The sequence below is a fragment of the Macaca fascicularis genome, chromosome 3 (genome assembly GCF_037993035.2).
Source record: "Macaca fascicularis isolate 582-1 chromosome 3, T2T-MFA8v1.1".
In the NCBI taxonomy this organism is placed as follows: Eukaryota; Metazoa; Chordata; class Mammalia; order Primates; family Cercopithecidae; genus Macaca; species Macaca fascicularis.
In genome coordinates, this window is record NC_088377.1 from 127,151,915 (window position 1) to 127,171,197 (window position 19,283).

General features: G+C 36.5%; 1 long non-coding RNA gene across 7 annotated transcripts in view; it reads left to right on the forward strand.

Moving 5' to 3' along the window:
* Window positions 1-19,283, forward strand: part of LOC102131474 (uncharacterized) — a 183,116-nt gene that overhangs the window by 60,950 nt on the left and 102,883 nt on the right. For 6 of the 7 annotated variants that reach the window (XR_010585778.1, XR_010585776.2, XR_012433225.1 and 3 more), the window contains exon 3: window positions 8,817-8,922. This is a non-coding gene — a long non-coding RNA (uncharacterized lncRNA). Of the gene's footprint in view, window positions 1-1,677; window positions 1,954-8,816; window positions 8,923-19,283 lie in introns of those variants that run through there. The other variant, XR_010585779.1, reaches the window with a different exon arrangement.

Here is a 19,283-nt window from a genome sequence, read left to right on the forward strand (position 1 = left end):
GGCTAACAAGCCTTCTGTGAATGCTTGTTATGAAATATGAAAAAAAAAAGCTCGATATCACTGATCATTAGAGAAATGCAAATCAAAACAACAATGAGATAGAATCTCACACCAGTCAGAATGGCTATCATTAAAAACAAAAAATAACAGATGCTGGAGAGATTGTTGAGAAAAGGGAATGCTTGTACACTGTTGGTGGGAGTGTAAATTAGTTCAACCATTATGGAAAGCAGTGTGGCAATTCTTTGAAAAGCTGAAAACAGAACTACCAATTGACGCAGCTATCCCATTACTGAGAATATATCCAAAGGAATAGAAACCATTCTGTCATAAAGATCTACATGCATAAGTATGTTCATTGCAGCACTATTTGCAATAGCAAAGACATGGAATCAACCCAAATGCCCGTCAATAGTAGAGTGGATAAAGAAAATGTGGTACATATAAACCATGGAATACTATGAAGCCATAAAAAAGAATGAGATCACGTCCTCTGCAGGGACATAAATGGAGCTGGAGGCCGTTATCCTTAGCAAACTAATGTGGGAACAAAAACGAAGTATCACCATGTTCTCACTTATAAGTGGCAGCTAAACGATGAGAACCCATGGACACAAAGAATGGAACAAGAGACACTGGGGACATACCAGAGGGTGCAGGATCAGAGGAGAGAGAAGAACAGAAAAAAATTACTATTGGGTACTAGGCTTAGTACCTAGATAATGAAATAATCTGTACAACAAACTCCTATGGCACAATTTTACCCATGTAACAAACCTGCACATGGACACTGAACCTAAAATGAAAGCGTTAAAAATTTAGAAAAAGGAAATAATATAGTCGGAAAAGACCATGTATTATACTAGTCTATTAATATGAAATGTCCAGAATGGCAACTTTTTAGAGACAGAAGGTAGATGAATAGTTGTTTAGAGCGGAGGCAGGGGAGATTGTTGGTTGTTGTGAGGTAATTGTGGAGTGATAGCTAAAGGGTACAAGGTTTTCTTTTTGGGTAATTAGAATTTCCTGAAACTGATTGTGGTAATGGTTGCACAATTCTGTGAATATACTAAAACAATTGAATTATACACATTAAATGGGTACATTTTATGGTATATGAACTTTATCACAATAAAGCTGTTACGAAAAAAGTTTCCAATGTAACAAAATGAAAATCAGCCTTCAGCTGAAATTCTATCAACTTCAAACAATATTTTACTCAACAAACTTAGATTTAGACAGTTTTAAAAAACAACTTGTACAAAGATTGTGTGTGCAAATAGTATTTTGGTGAGAACAAACGCTATTCTCAAATTGCCTGTTTAGGTGCTAGGGAATGTGACCAAAAAAATCACAACTCCAGAATTACACTGATAAACAGCAAACTTTCACATGAATGCCTTCTGTCCCTGCTAAGTTTTTTTGTTTCATTATGAAAGGCATCACTGTCTGGAATTTCACTTATGGTGTGACGCAAATAGGATTTCTTAAAGACAGGAAAGTTCAATAGCAGAAAGATGATTAGTCAGTGGAGAGGAATTTCTAACATCCTGGTTGACTTTTAACAGAGTCCACTCACTTTCTTTTCTTTTTCAGTGTTACTATGGGGATCATGGAACTATAACCACATGTGGTTTAGACAGGAAGTGTCTTAAACTTTATCAGAAACAAAAGGGCAGAGGGCGGCAGCACCAAGCGGTGAGCAGGACTGGACCCGAGAGTCGGAGGTCCATTCTTGGCTCTGTCAAGGGTCACTGGGTGAGGCTGGTGACTCGTTTATGTCTCTCAGGCCGACTTTCCTGTTGGTTATACATTTTCAGAGTAGAGCCTGGGAAAAGCTGTATCAGCTTATTGACTTTAAGTGTTTTTAGAAAACTCTCTACAATAGAGTTCTCACTTTTCTCTAATTAAAAAAATTAAAAACAACACTATAGTAAGACACTTCATTGTCAGGTAAGTTTAAAATAAGAGAGAATAGAAAAACATTGTTAATGGCTACATCTGAACGGTCTAGAGGTAAATAGTTATTCTAAAAATAAATGTATTTTAGGCATAATCTTTTACATTGTTTAAAGAGATTATCCTAGGGACTGATGAGAAAATTTCTGAATAGTTACCTATAGATCCCATTTCATGTAAAATTGAATACTTTGGTCCATGTGACAAACTGGCTGAGGGAAATGCCATTATGAAAAACTGTTTATGTGCACATTCACATGTGTGTATGCATGTTTGTAGTATGCTCAAAGCTTAGACACGTAGTATTTGTAAGAATTCAGTTATTGCAACAGGACAAGAGACACAATTAACAACATTATCCAGTAGTCTAAATGTCTTTTGTATAAGCTATTCAGAATTTTAAATGTTAAGGTAATTAAAAAATAAGATGTATCGTTTGCTAGTACACTTAACATTCATGTTGGCCATTTGTGAAACATTATTTTAAGTGATTATTTAAATGCTTTAAATTGTAATGTGTGATTGTCTAGACTTCACCCTTGTAAGACTAGGTATGATGCTGTTAGACAGTGGCATTCTGAGACATTCCTTCTGAGTACAGAGTGAATACTTTCAGACAAAATGGATTTAAAATATTTCTTACGCCGGTACAACTCAAAGAAGAGCTCAGATTCAACACGAAGCAGGAAATCTTAGTTCCTCATTCCCACTCCAACTGTTTTCCTCACACCCAGCCATTTTTCCTCACACAGGAAAAATGTGTACAACACAGATTCCATGTGTGTATTCTGTGAATATATACAGAGCATTAATGATGGAGAGTAAGAGAGCTGCAGCATAATACTGACTGTTCTTGGGTTAGGGAAAAAGAAACTGAACTCATGTTACAGGTTGGTCATAGGATCTGGGTCCAGCTCAGCTCAACTGTAACTCACAGAGAGGAGTCTGTTCCATCAGCTCCATGCTGAAAGAGGCAGTCACAGTCAGTGGTAAGCTGGTTCAGCAGAGCCAATATCCCTTATGGTTCATTGTATATAAAGTCCCTGTTAGAGGATTCCTATTCTAGCAAGTGGAGTTAGCAATATCACAGCAAGTTCTTACCCTGCCTTCAAAATTCTAAGTCTGTGAGCACAGATGATGTTGTGTAGAACTTTTATCTAATTAGGAATTGTAGCATTTATTACTATATATTTTTTTGAGACAGAGTCTCACTCTGTTACCCAGGCTGGAGTGAGCTGCATGATCTCGGGTTACTGCAACCTCTGCCTCCTGGATTCAAGTGATTCTCTTTTCTCAGCCTCCTGAGTAGCTGGGAGTACAGGCATAAGCCACTATGCCTGGCTCATTTTTCTATTTTTAGTAGAGATGGGGTTTCACCATATTGGCCAGGCTGATCTGGCGTCAAGTGATCTGCCTGCCTCAGCCTCCCAAAGTGCTGGGATTACAGGCATGAGCCACCATGCCTGGCCTGTAGCATATATTATAAAATGTTAAATGAGGAGGGGTGGAAGGTGTATTCTGAAAAGTCTGACATTTCTTAGGACAATATGTATTTTTCATGTTAAATCCCATATTACTCCATACTATCTGGACTAATTATATCAGGAATACTCTATTTGTTTAGGCAAATTGAAGACAGAATGGTTGATTAATTCCAAGGGCTAAGTAGCATAAATAAACCAATTTAGGAGCCAACTGGAAATGATGTTGGGGTAAGAACTATAGCTGTATTTAAGGTGAACTAATGAAAATTGAAGTGCTTTGGAACTTGTAGCACATTTGCTTAAGGTAAGGTATTATTATAATAATTGAAGAATATTATGGTTTTTAACATTACTAACTCTGCATGATTTAATTTTAGATGCTTGCCAGTAAGAATTATGATTAAACACCTGTTTTCATGACATGCAGCCTTTCCTAAAGATTCTGCACATTTCTTTTGTCAGGGCACTTTCTTTAAGTGTATAGAAAAACTTTTTTTCTTTTTGGTATCCTCTTGAATATCAATAATGATGCCCAAATAAATAAGTCCTGGGTCATTGTAATCAATTAACAATTTTATAGTTTATTGCCTGTGAACCAGGTATTTAAATCCTGCTCTCTCTTTTCCATCACTAAAATTCTGGGAAACAAATACTAGAGAAACATCTTTTATTGATTGATTGATTGTCCTTGGACAGGTCTGAAACCAATAACAAAACTGTACAAATAGTGTAGTCCAGAAAGGGATAGGGCAGTATGCTAATCACCTTGCATCCACTATCTCACTGGATCTCTACAAAACCCTGAAAGATAAATAGCAACGACTATTAACTGGTGAGAAAGATTAGCGGTCTAAATGGTCTGCCCTGGTTTCAAGTAGCTACTGGCAACTCTACCTGCCTCCAACTGAATGACATCCTTTCTTTTCTCTGGGTTTCTGCCTCTATAAGAATACTCTTGGCTAAAATATTGCCTTATAGTCTTATAAGAGAGGAAGAGAGATAGGAAGGGGAGAGGAGAGATGGCTTCAAGCTTCTGCTCCAAGAATTCTCCCTTTTGGACAGCTTCATATTGCCTTTGCCCCTTCTCAAATCATGGGCCTTATTCTTTATGTGTGAGTCCTAAACAAGAGTGTGGTAAGCAGTAAAATAGCCTCCAAAGATTTTTGTGTCTTAATTCATAGAACCTGTACCTATGTTAGCTTGCATGGCAAAGGAGAATTAAGGTTGCAGATGGAATTAAAGTTGCTAATCAGCTGACCTTAAAATAGATTATTCTGGATTGTCCTGGTGGTCCAGTGTAATCACAAGGGTTCTTAGAAGTGGAGGAAAGAGGCAGAGACTCCAGAAAGGAACCTGGCCCTGCCACCATGTTCATTTTAGTCCAATGAGATTCTTGTTGGACTTCTAACCTAGAGAACAGTCAGATTTGTATTCTTTTAAGAGTCCACATTTGTGTAATTTATTACAGCAACAAATATTAAACTAATGCATAAAACCAGCCCAATGTTCTTCTGAGTATTGGAAAGATAGAAGAGCTTTCAGTCTCTCCCTATCCCTGCCCACTTGTGTATTTTCATACAGATGGGTCACTTAGTTGGACCAAAGAAAAGTGAGGGCTCATGGGAGTGTTCTATGGTTTTCTAGTACAGCCCCAAGATGCCTTGACACTGGAAGGTCAACCTTCAACATGTAAGGTCAGAGGCACTTCAATATGAAGGTTATTAGGAGACCCACACCAGGATATAGTTGGATCTCTATTAACCATTTTAACAAATAATCTGGAGAAGAAAAATATGTGAAAGTTATGATAACATTCCATCCTCAAGAATAAAAACTATCAGATAAATTTAGACAATGCTTATCAGGTAAATGAAGGTCATATAGCTTTGATTTTTGGCATCTATGTAGGCTTGAGAGAGCCAAAGCACAGAGCTTTAGCCCAAATGCTTCCAGTTACTACCTCAACCCGTGAGTCATGAATTACAGAGCAGGGACATACATTGTAAGAACTTTGTGAGATACCTTAAAATGTGTCACCCCTTGATTCATTATGTTGATCACCTCCTGTCTATTTGCCTGTTAATGTTAAGCAGTACTACACTTAAATGTAATTATATCTGGTGCGAGTCTTTAATGGGAGCAAAGAAAGGATGAGGAAAGTGGGTAGAAGAGATGAAGATGGGAAGAGTTGAAAATAATGTGACCTATTTTATATCCAGTTATGGGGGAATGGCCCAGAAATCCAAGTCATAGAGAGGGTACTGGTCCCCCAGAAAGGACAGGGAAGCAGGCTAAGTTCCTGGGCCTGTGGTGGTGAACCAATGTCTGGATGCACCTAAGAAGGAACCCTGGGCCCTTTGAATGTCTGGATAGGGAGATTACTCCTTGTGCAGGTCACAGTCTCCTTATAAACCTACATTATTTCATCCATTCTTAAGAATTTCTCGAAAACCTTATCTTGAATTTAATTAGTTGGGTACAATTGACATTGGAAACTTGAAAAAACAAGCAAAAAAAAAGAGACAGACTTAGAGAAAGAATCTTCCTTAATCTTCCCTGGTTGAAGTTGGTTGGATGGGGTGTAGTGGGAGCATGAGAAAGTTATTATGGAAAGGAGGCAGAAGAACTGAGGACCTTAACTCTGGTGGCAGAGCTTTTGCTGAAAACTAAAATGACTTGAAAGCAGCAAAAGACATGAAAATTACTTTCCTGTAATTATGGTTAGAAATTATTTTTGACGCCTTCAGGTTGATTTCTTGTATCACCTCCGGAGGCCTGGAACTTCATATTCAAGATACCAGGTTATAACATTTAAATTAAAATAACCTTAATTTTTTTTTAATTCCATGCTTTGAATCCAGGTAATGTTAACCTTGGTTTTGTTTGGCCCACTGGAAATGTTTCCACTTGGCTCATTTCTGTGGGCGGCAATGGATTAATTCTTTCAGTGCCCAGCATTCTACCCATTGCTGATTTTGGCTTTGGGCAAAAACAGATCATCTCTGGACTCACTTCTATTTCCCGGTAGGAAAAAAGGAACTCCCAGTGATGAGGGACTAACCTGGTGGGTAGAAGGCAGTTTTTGTGATCAGATCGGTAAAACCAGAGCAAGCAAGGACTGACAGTCACAAATGCAGTTTAATAATTTCTCTCTTTTTCTTCTATTCTCACTTAGTAGCTTCTGTTCTCATTCTCATGACTACTCAACACATTCATGACTTCTCTTAAACTCCTGAACTACTCCTAAGCCCTTCATTTGTCAGGAAACCTCATCTCCCATCCTGTGGAAAAGAGAGAACCCCCATAACCTCCCTTAATTTTTCATGAATGCCATGCTGTGTGGACCCCTCCATAGCTCCTTCTTTTCTGTCCTCCCCTAATCTAATATTTCTTCCTCTCTATTGGCTCCTTCTCTTCAGCTATGTACATGCTCAAAAGTCTCATTTTCTACACCTAACATTTCTTACACAATATTGTCTGCTTCAGATGCTCCTAAGCTCTCTCCTATCTGTCATCAATGTAGTTTTTAAGTGGAAAGTATCCACTTGCTGTTTTATTTTTTCATTCCATTTTTATTGCTCACCCCACAGAAATTAAGCTTCTGCCCCTTCCTTTCTAATGAGGCTGTTCCTATGGTGGTCATTACCATATATTTACTTCCTAATTGCCAAATCTAGTTTTGTCATTTCAATTATTATTGTATTTTATTTTGAAATGATTATTTAGTAACCATTTTGTTCCTGGCGTTGCTTTAAGCATTTTCCATATATTATCCCATCTAGTTCTCAACATATTCCTGTGTGTTAAGTGTTATATTTCACATTTTATAAAGAAGGAAGCAGATTTACTTGACACTATTAACAACTTCCTCCATCTGGCACATTTGCTTCTCTTGGTTTCTGTAAGATGACTGAATTCATCTTTATTTTTTTCTGACACCCATTCTTTCTCAGTGACCCAAATAAATCCCACATTCATATCTATGTGCTTGTCTCAATATCCTTTCCCCTTGTGTTCCCGATTCATGTTTTTAACTGCATAATTAGCATCTCTTCATTCATACTCAAGAAAACAAATCTAACTCATTATCCTACCATTCATGTTTTTGGTAGGCATTTATAGAATCTATAGAATCTATATCACATGCCTGGAATTGTTTGCTGTGCTGAGGGCATTAAGATGTGAAAAGCACAGCCCTGTCCTTGAGGACCAGGAGATGAACTTGTAAACAATTGTAATACGAAGTACAGGTACTACAACAGGAATGTGGGATGCAGCAGGTCAAGAAGCAAGAGAAAGGAATCTGTAGCTGCTGGATGGTTCGAAAAACTTTCCCAAAAGAGATGAAAACTTTTGACATCACTATGAAAAAGATTTCTAAGGAGAAAAGGAGAGAGAAAAGTAAATGTACTATGGAAGGGCCCAGCAAATACAAATGTATGGAGGTTCTAGAGAGAGAATGGTATCTGAAGGACAGCCATGGTTTACTAGCTTAGATGCTGAGGGGTGAGCATTCTCTACATGGTTGACAACATCACTATTGAATTATTTATCTAGGAAACATCTGGCTTTCCCCTCCTCTAATAAATCATCCACAATGATTTATGATAAGAACCTTAACAAGGGCAGTGACCACAGGAAGAAAGAGAAGATATGACAGGCAAAAAAAGCCCTATGTAAAATGGAGTCAACAATTTTTACCGTTGCAATCAGTATCTTCACCCTAACTTTATGGATAGGAATTATTATTGTTCATTTCACAAAGGGAAGAAACTGAGGCAGAGTGGTTAAGAGGTTTGCTTGAGATTTTTCAAAAAGCTAGTAATGAACAGAACTATAATCAGTTCAGTCATAAAAGAACTCTTGCTATTATATGAGCCTAAGAGTCAATTATTGAGAGGACTGAAATTATGTACCAAAATACAGAATTCTTGAATGCTGATTCTGATTCTGAAAAGTTTTGTAAATCAATGTAAAATTTGCAGACATGCTAAATAAATTTTCTAGAAAATATCTGAAAGTTATTTGCTCTAAGTTTGGATGATAAAGTTTTGTTCTTTGTTAATATTATTTGCTCAGGCATGTTCCAAATTTCATATGGCTGTCTTGTTATCTCCATATTTGCAAATATATCTATCATATTGGACACTGTAATTTGAGCCTTAGTAAATTAGTCATCATATAATTTGGTATTTGGTAAATTTGGTTATCATATAAATAACCACAACAGGTGTTAAAAAACTACATTGTATTGCTTACTTCCTGCCAATAGGTCTCTTTTCCTCTTCTAACTATGTAAAAAAAAATAATACTTTTTGTTTTCCCTTTTAAAAAATCAGCTACAGTATTAAAAGGGAAATGTGTTTCTCACAGTGCTAGGTCCCTTCTCATGGGATCGAATAGCAGAGTCCTGGCTACGGGTTCAAATGCCCTGCTGAAATCCTCAGACAATTCCAACATCCACAAAGCTACGAAAGGAGTAAGTAAATTTAACTTCAATTGTTTCCTTAAATGTATGTTGTAGAATTTTATAAATGTACATATTAGTTCGTTGTTGCACTGCTTTAAATACCCAAGACTGGGCAATTTATAAAGGAAAGAGGTTTAATTGACTCACAGTTCCACATGGCTGGGAGGCCTCAGGAAGTTTACAGTCATGGCAGAAGGAGAAGCAGGCACGTCTTACATGGCAGCAGGTGAGAGAGAGTGTGTATAGGAAAAACTGTCAAGCACTTATAAAACCATCAGATATCGTGAGAACTCACTATCAAGAGAACAGCATGGGGGAAACTGCTCCCATGATCCAATCACTTCCCACAAGGTCCTGCCCTCAGCACCTGGGGATTCTGTGATTATAATTTGACATGACATTTGGGTGGGAACACAGAGCCAAACCATATCAATGTACTTATTGCAATCTGCTATGGCTATATTTTCATGACTAGGGATAATTGTGACAGAACCTGACAGTCATGAGACAAGCTTATTAACCTCATTCTTTTATCTGTGGTAGAGGCATGTGAGTGCCCCCTCACCGTTGACGACTTTTTTCCAAATGTCAAGTCTTTCTGAAGTCTTTAAGGGATGAAATACTATCCAAGTTCAAAGAGAGTCCTTTTTAGTCTCCCCTTTAGGCTCTGTGAATTTGCTCTCTCCAGGGATGGATGGTGGAACTGCTATAGTACCCAAAAAACAGGAAATCTCCAGAGCAATTCTGTATGTACAGCCTGCTTTTCCTTGCTTTCATCAAGTTTAATCTATTTCCTTTAACAGTGCATAATTTCAGACAATACAAGACAATACATGCATGTTCTGTAGAGCTTTCCTGTGGGTTGTATTTGGGGAGAGATTATTTTTGCTATGTTTTGTCAGTTTGCCTTACTTGAAAGTAACGCATTTGGAGAGATTGCAACTCCTCTCTCTCCCTCTTGGATTCTTGTAAGCTCTGACTTAACTTTACATTTTGGGATGATCTGGAAACTGAGAAAGGGAGGAGATATGCTAAATATTAAGATGTTTCTTACCTCTCTCTACTACTGTGCTAGTGAATAACATAAGGAGACAAGATTCCCCAAAGTAGCAATTTTTTACTAATATTTCTGTGGTTCATTATCAAATTCACCTATCACATTTATAGTTTAATAAATCACATAGGAGACAACGTTTTAAAACCATAATTGCTTTAATCGGGTAAAAGGATACCGCAGGGTCTGACTTTAAGACAGGCTGAGGGATTGCTATTTACGTAACTGCAAAGGAACATTTTTAGTTTAAACAGCTCATAAAATTAGAAGAAAGATTAAGAACAGTTCTGTCCAAAAGTAACATAATGCAAGCCACGTATGTGATTTTTAATTTTCTAGTAGCCTCTCCTGGGAGATAATTATCCATGATATCTCATGTTTCTTACGGGCAAGGCAGTAATTACCCTTTTGCTCTTGTCTGTCTTTTAAGGATGTTTGTATAAAAAAGAACTTTGGAAGATAGAGATAGTATGTCACTCTGGAAGAAAGGGTAGATGTTTGTTGTCTGGTATAATAATGTCTCTCTCCAATGCAGAAGTCAGGCAGGTTTCCTTCTAGCTCATCATAAAAGATATTCATTCCCTCAACTGTTAAATGAGCAAACTGCACGCACACAGCCCACTTGGGCTGCTCTGCATTGCTCCCAAAGGACTTGGAGGAAAAATGGAAACTGATTGTTTCCAAATACGAAGCTCATGTTGTTGGCGGTAGCATGGGTAATACATTCCTTTATTTCTGACCCAGGAGAATCATGTCTTTCTGTCAGCATCCATGAAAATGTGGCAGGTTCACTTGTTAGCCTGAAAGTAGGATTAAAAACTCAGACCTTCACAGTTCTTAAGAGTCACACTGAAAAAAGTAAAGGGATAAAATTAATTAGAATAATGTACTTTATGTAACCCAGCATATCCAAAATAGCATTTCAACATGTAATCAATATAAAAATTAATCAGATATTTCAAATTTTTTATACTAAGATTGTCTTCAGATAATGGAGAAATGGATGAACTCGTATTTGGTGTGTATTATACATAAACCACAGGAAAATGCAGGCAATGTAACCAGGGTCAAAAGACCATATTCGTGAATTCATGAATATGGTTAGCTAAAGACTTAGCTAAAACAGACTCCATGTAATACCATCTTACACTCTGTAAGTAGAAGATGCATAATAAGTTAAAAATGAGATAGAGACATTAATGCTTATCAAATATTTTACTTGTTCCTTTATGCTTCCTGACTCTCTCACAACATGACACTTTCTAAGTGAGGCTTTGAAAGCCTATGTGCAATCTCCAGTCTTTTATCCTCTGAGTGAGACATTTTTATTTACAACATCTGATCCCATATATTCATGCAGATTATGCAACTACAAGATGGTGAAGCTTCCACCAGCCTCCACTATGTGTAACACTGGCGCTAATATTTGTTATGTTAAGCCACTGACATCATGAGGATGTTTGTTGGCACAAAAAAAAAACTAGAGTGCACTGACTAATACATACATTAGAATTCTTTTTACATTCTGCAGCTCTGAGAAGTTAGAATTATTTCTTCTTTTAGCATTATAATCATTTATTGATGTCAAATACAATATAATTTAGCTGTAAATTAAAAAAAATCTAAACCCAAGACCTTCTAAGGGTTTCTTTTTAGTAGAATGTATTGATGGATATATTGTGTTGTGATAATAAGTAGGGATACAAGTTGTTAGTAAAATGTGGATTCTATGTCAAGAAACTAGAGTTTTAATTCTGGTTTATCATTATAAAGGTGAATAACTTTTGCTGAGTTACTACACCTCTCGGAGCCTCTTCCTGTACTTAGAAATGATAAATAATATCAAATACACCTTTACATTGAGATTCTATTATTATTTCACTGTAAAAAGACAGAATAAATTGAAGACAACATTCATCTCTCATAGCTCCTATACAGTTCTTTCAGAGAGAAGAATTATATTAATACTTCAAAAATTTACTTTAAATATTTTCATTCTTAATTCCAAATCAAAAATTTTGATTAGTGTTTATTGTTTTGAAACTGGTTATCTTGATTTCTTGAGAAAAAATATTTTCTAAAATGATGATTCTTGACTGTAGTAAAATTGTATTTAGTGATAGGGCAATCTTGTATGAGCTACAATTCGTTTATGAGTTCATCTCTAATTCCTGGTAAGAGAAGAGAGATATATCAAAACCCAACAAGCCACTCAGATGCACTGGCATTTATTGAAAGGATTCAGAGATTGTCTTTAATGTATAATGATTGCGTTTTTCTTCTGGACTTGGCCCCACAAGCATAACATATCCCCTCACTCCCACACAAATACACATACATACTCTGGCTTAATTTTTGTTGTTGTTGTTGAGCCAGTGACTTTTTAAAATGTGCTGATGAGTTGGAGAAAGAAATATTTAAAAGTCTCAATCCAGACACTCAAAGCCACTCCAAAAACTTGTGCCTTCCTCCTGCTCCCCAAGGTTGTGTCACTACTTAATTATTTAAGTATTCATTCTATGAAAATATATAATATGATGATGATCACATAAAACATGATTCTTCCACAATATCTTAGAAGCAATAGGTACTACTGGCAGGTAGATTGGAGAAAGGGCATTGGATGGAAAATATAAAAATTAAATCACTTTTTAAGAAAGTAAATGAATTAATTGCCAGGGAACTCTGACAACTTGAGAATAATTCAGTCATCCTTTTGGGTTTGGAAACTGAGTAGGAGCTCTTTTGACCAACTTTGAATTAGCCACCTTGCTAGATTAACTCTCACTTTCCATTCTCTCAGTAATCATACTGATGGATGTCCATGGCATACTAGGTGCCCATGGCTAAGTGGCTACTCTCTGGCCAGCCCACGTTCTTCTGTGGCTTCCAGTTGGGTTGTATGCTTACTAAAAAAGAGTTAGTTGTGCTTGCTGCCAAATGTGTTAGTGCCAACTGTACTAATTGTATATAATATGTACATAATTATGTAATTGCACATAATTTCAACTAATATTGAAATTATGATGTTTAATTAGATATAAACAAACCAATGAAATACAAGTTTTAAAGAGGCCTTGTTTCTATGGATTCTAAGTGGCATACTTTGGAAATACCAAAAAGAAATGGGTTATTTTAAATAGTTCTTGCCATATTAGCTCTGGATGATAACACTGTAAAAGATGGTGTGTTCACAGGAGAATTTTCTTGTTCAGGTTGCTTCACAAGTGTCGTTACGTTTTTGCTCCACATTAAAGTAAGTGAAACTGGAAACTGAAGATGACACATTGCAGATTTTGTTCAAGAAAGATGATGTAGAACTCTGATCATTTGATCTTCACTTAATAGAAAGACCTTAGCTCCCCGACAAAAGATGAATATATGTAGTGGCAAATAAACATGCATTCATAGTTGTAAGTTAAAATGTTTAAGATGTATGTCCTAACTATAAACTGGGTTTTTGATTAACTGAACAACTACTGGTCCCAATCATGTTAGAGAAGTAAGCACCTACCCACAGGATTCAAATTAATTTTCCTTAAGTGCAACTTTAGAATTTACAACACTTCCTCAGGTTTGTAAGGTTGACTAAGGGAGTTAGGAAAAGCGATTAGGAATCTCAGGGGAAAAAAAGCTAATAATGTTGCTGCCACCCCAACACAAAGAGAATGATTGTTTTCAGAATTTAATAAGCTGGAGCAAGAAGAGAACCTCAATCAAAGTGACGGTGGTAAATGCTGAGACTCCATTTAAAAGCTGATATAAGGGAGAATAAACTATCTTCTCTGAAACACAAGGCACATGACTACAGAAAAAGAGAGAGGATTAGAAAGAGAGGGAGAGATACAAGAAGGAGAGAGACACTCATAGGTGGGAACTGAACAATGAGATCACTTGGACTTGGGAAGGGGAACATCACACACCAGGGCCTATCATGGGGAGTGGGGAGGGGGGAGGGATTGCATTGGGAGTTATACCTGATGTAAATGACGAGTTGATGGGTGCTGACGAGTTGATGGGTACAGCACACCAACATGGCACAAGTATACATATGTAACAAACCTGCACGTTATGCACATGTACCCTAGAACTTAAAGTATAATAATAATTAAAAGAAAAAAAAAAAGGAGAGAGAAAGAAAAAAAACATGAGAATAGCATTAGAGAGGGAGGAGGAGGGTGGAAGTGAGAGGGGAGGACAAGAGAGATAAGGCAAAAAAAATGCATATTCATGTATTCTTAAGGATCCCACTTTATCCCAAATTTTTCTGTTTGTTTTTTATGTTAGAAATCCATCAATATTCAAGTCAGTATACGAGCTATTGACCTTTTCAGTTAAATCACTGTTCACATTTTTAAATGGAACTCTGAGCATTCAAATTATTGACCATCTTATGGTTCTATGAGCCATTCCTTGTTTTCTTATCAATTTAAATGACCGAAAGAGGTTATCTTTGCCACAGGCTAGATTTTCTGAGAAACAGTCACTGAGATGGAAATTAGCATACAGACAGTTTATTAGGGAATGTTCTCTGGCTTAGCCATCATGGGAGGGAAGCAGAAGTAAGCAGAGGGAATAGTTGGGCTGTAGTTTGCCAATGGGTTGAGAACTTTATGCAACCTCAGTAAACTCCTCAGTGAGTAGAGGCAGCCTACCAAAGCAGTCCTTTCCAGCCAAGGGCAGCGACTGAGGGCTGAGAGCTGTCAGAGGGCCATGCTCAGTCCTGAGGGCAGTATAGCATCCATGACAATCTTTGTGTTCTGTTTTGGGACCAGTGTGGCTTAGTGGGGAAATTGTAGACATTGGAGATAGGCATTCAGTTTCAATACTAACTTTATCATGAGCTGTGAAAATTGGACAAGCTATTTAACTTCTCATGTTTCTCTCTGTGTCCTTATCTATCTATTACTTTGATTTCTATGAAAGGATAAAAGGAGTTAATGTTTATAAGAGACTGGCAAAGAGTAGGTGCTCAAATAATATTGGAATATTGGCTCCCTCCCACTATTTTACAGTCGATTAAAGAGATCTATATAGGCTTTTTAAAAACCTGGACATTCTTCTCTTTACATTCTCCTTATTCTACTTGCCATTTAGAGAAGAAAATTAATAATATTTCTCAAGCTATGTAGTTTAGCATGCTACTGTTTGCTTCCAAAGAAAAATTGTATATAAAAATTTTCCAACTAAACTAGATTTAATGTATTTTTAGGAAGAAAAAAGCTAAATGAAAGAAATAGCCTTTGTTTGTTCTTCTACTTACTGAAACCAGAGATAGAGTATTCCTGTTAACACCTAAGATGTTTTATAATCTTCTCCCTTGATCTTAAGGTTCTAGGGCTTCTGGCGTATTCTCACACTCACCCAGTACTTTTTCCGCAAACGAACTCAGGACTATCATAGCTTCTGGTCCTTCTCCTAGACCAACGGTGGCTAAGTCCCGTTGAGTCTGAGACATGATAGAGTAGTAGTAGAGTGATTCATAAAGTGTAGTCTCTGAGAATCAACTGGAAAATTGTTACAGGCATAAATTTTCAGGTCCCAATCCAGACCTATTGAATCAGAAACTACAGAGGTGTTATTCAGCAATCTCTGCTTTAACAAGTCTGCCAGGTGACTTTAATACACACTAAAGTTTGAGGATCACTATAGTCGTATATCAGTCAGTGTCCCAACAGGAAACAGATGCCATATGCAAATTAGAATAACTCAACAAAGCCTAATAAACTATAAAGTTATCAAGGGTGTAAGGGAAGCTCCATTACCTTAGAGTTTGAAATAACAAAATCCCTAGGCCTGAAGGAATGAGGGGAGTAAGGGGTTACTGGAACCCAAACTGAGAGGGTCCTGTGGAGAGAGATGCCTTGAGAGGAGTGGCACCTCTAGAACACAGGCCAGGTCTTAGTTTCCTGCAAGAGGTAGTTTTCTTCTTCCTATTTTCTGCTGGAGCTCTCCAGTAGCTGAATACAATCAGAAGCCAGAGGCAATGGGTCCTGTGGATGTCTTGTTAATAATGATAGGGAAGGATAAGGTGGGTCTAAATGGGTAAATGAAAGATACTCAGTGTACACAGTAAAACTTAAATGTCAGTGTTAATTGTTATTCATTTAAAAGATCTGTCTCCCTTAATTTTAGTCTTCCCAAGCAGCTAATTATTTCTGCTTTACTTTAGAAGTGACTGCCTTGCACTCTCAAGGAATATCCCTTGTTTTTATTATTTAAGGTTATTATTGGCAAGAATCTGAAAAATAGGTGAAACTCTTAAGGCTAGAGAATTATATCATTTTTCTCTTTTTCTAGTCTTTACCATCATAGGCATTGCTACATTTAAAGCTAAAAATATGCCTGCATAACTGGCCAAAAAATGAAGAAATAAAAGTATTAGTGAGGATGAAAAGCCATGGGAATTGTCTACATTGCTAATGACAATTGCTACAAAAAACTTTGGGAACAAGGTTGGCAGTACCTAAAAATATAGAACAGGTATCCTATCACTCAGTAATTCCAATCTTAGATTTACCCTAGATTAACTCATACTCATAAAATTAATAAGGTTGTTTTGTTTGTAATAACTAGAAAGTAAGCATGACCCCAAAATTCATCAAAAGTAGATTATTGATAAATAATCAACAATACCTTGTTGATATTGTTATGCCAAAGAATACCAACAAAAATAAATGAAGTGCAGGTAAGTATATCAACATGAATGAATCTCTCAAATATTTTTTGTTTAAATAAAAGAAACAGGTCGACAAAGTGTACATATAATATTATTGCATTTACATAAAGTTCAGAAGTAAACAAAACTAAGTAATATGTCATTTAGTGATGTATCTATATATGGTAACACTACTAAGAAACAAGGCACTTATTACAAAAGTCAGGATTGTGGTTATACATGGTTATGTAGGTGGTTATACACATATACAATATATATGTGGTCACACATTATGAATAGTGGTTGAAATACAAATATCCACTGAAATTCAGGTTGGCACAGTGGATATGTGGTATTTGGGTATTTTATTTTGCTGCAGATTGTCTGCTTGAAGGTTGTCTGATATGTTAACTTCAGATATTTCTGGTTCTTTTGCCACACCTGAACCTGGTATTGGAGTAATACCTGGTGTGCCCCTTTGCTTGACAACTGTATTTCTGTCCCACTTAAAGAGCCACTGTGTTTTCCTATGGGCAGTAAAATTAATTGGCTCAAATATAAGTTTCTTTGTATTCAGACAATAGTTACCATAACAAAATGTGTATTATGTAAACTTTAAAGTATACATAAACATTGAGAGAATATATAATGAATACCCATTTGTTCCTCACCCAGCTTCAACAATTATTAATGCTTTTGAAAATGTTTTCTTATAACCAAATTTAGATTTTAAAAAGTGGCATTGGCTTTTTGGAGTGCTATATTGTGCATAGAAGTAGAATGAACATATTTTGGACTTTAATAAATTTGAAATATATTTCAGTCCATTGCTTACACCACTTCTGTGATTTAGAGCATTTTTAGTTATTTTTTATGTAGTAGAATAAATTGCATTTTTAATAGCATCTCTTATGGTTGCCTGAGGTAATACATTCTCATCCTGAATTACAATTCAGTAAAAAAAAAAAAAAATGTATTATGTGTTTCCTAAATTAAGCACCAGCATTGTTGAAGGAATTAGGATTTAAGGTTAAGAATTTAAAATTATTATCTGGCTGATGTCCAATGTTTTCTAATAAACAATATTTAAGGTATGATTATAACCATTATCAGAGAAAAAATTAGATTTAATTTTAAATGTGTAGACACTTTCACTTGTAAGTCATGTTAATTTTATAATTTTGGATTATTCTAATAATTTGATATTGATAATAGATATTATATTCCCATAATAATATTTACAGATCTGTTATTCCTTCAAGTCTAAATAACTTTAACCAGTTTTACAAGTAAGGGAAAGAGAAATACTCCATTCTCCCATGCATATGGCTTGCCTACAAAAGAATTAGGGAGGACCAAAGGTGAACCTTTGAAAGAATTTTAAAGTTTTAATTACAGCAGTGGATTAATCACAGTAGTTATGAATTGAGCCTATATTTTACATGAAGGTGCTCAGAAAAATGGTAGGATATTCTCTAAATTTCATCCAGGGGCAGAGGACAAAGACAACTCATGGCATGCTTTTAAAGGTTCAGTGAAAATAAAAGTAAAGTTTCCTTTTGCGTATCATCCAATAAGTTCTGCCTACTATCTTTGTATGTTTCATCCAATAAGTTTATAGTGATTGCACACATAAATAATCAGAGAAGACTGGGATTCCACTGATAGACGGCAAGTAGTCCTACTCACATGCTTTATCAATTATCAAAGGGATATGAGAAGAACATCAATAATGGATACATCTAGTGATCATGGCCTCCCTATATCCTCCTTTCATTCCTGTGAAGATAAAACCAGGGTGGTGGAGAGGGTTCACGCTCTGCTCAGGGAGAGGAATATTCCTGGTCTAAGGGACCAGGGACAGAGCCAGGCATTAAGCTTCACACCTCCTGAAAGGGCCACACTAACACCCATTTTATCATGATTCCACGCAAGACATTCTATTTCTCAGCAAGATCATGACTCAAGCTGTCCATATACCTTCAAGTCCTGAAATTGTGTGGAACCATTCTAATGCAAAGTCCTCTTTATTTTGTGTGCATAAGCTGGGATTATACTTTAGACATTGGTTAAATTAATACCACCTGCACTCACAAACTCTAACTCTTTCTGTCCTTCTAGCTCAAGATGGACAGAAATTCAGTTATTGCAGCTTCCAAAATTGTTGTTCCTAATTGGTAGACAAATTCCGCTCATGTGGTGAATCAAGCAAGTTTCTGGGCTTGTTCCATTCTATGCCTCTGTCATCTTCAGCACATGGGTTCCAAGGCCACTGTGCCTGTTGTATCAAGCTGGTCAAAGAGGAAAGGGCTTGGAGGAATTCTTACGAAACAGGCCTGAAATTGGTGCCTATTGTTTCTGTTTCTATATTCTATTGATTAGAATTAAGTCATGTGGCCACCTGCAGCATTAGTGAGTAACACAGAAGGCAGAGGAAATGAGCTCTGTGATGGCTGGCCATTCTCAGCCACATTATACACTTCCTTCTTCGTGTCTGTAGGGTCCAGGTATCTTACACTTACGTTTACTTAGGGGCTTTTTACAAACAAGGCTGGCCATGGCGTGCCACACAACAAAGTTAAGATATTCATTCAACTTTATGTAATTAGTTTCCCATCGCTTTTGATTTCAAGGACTAATAATGTCTAGTTATTCTGG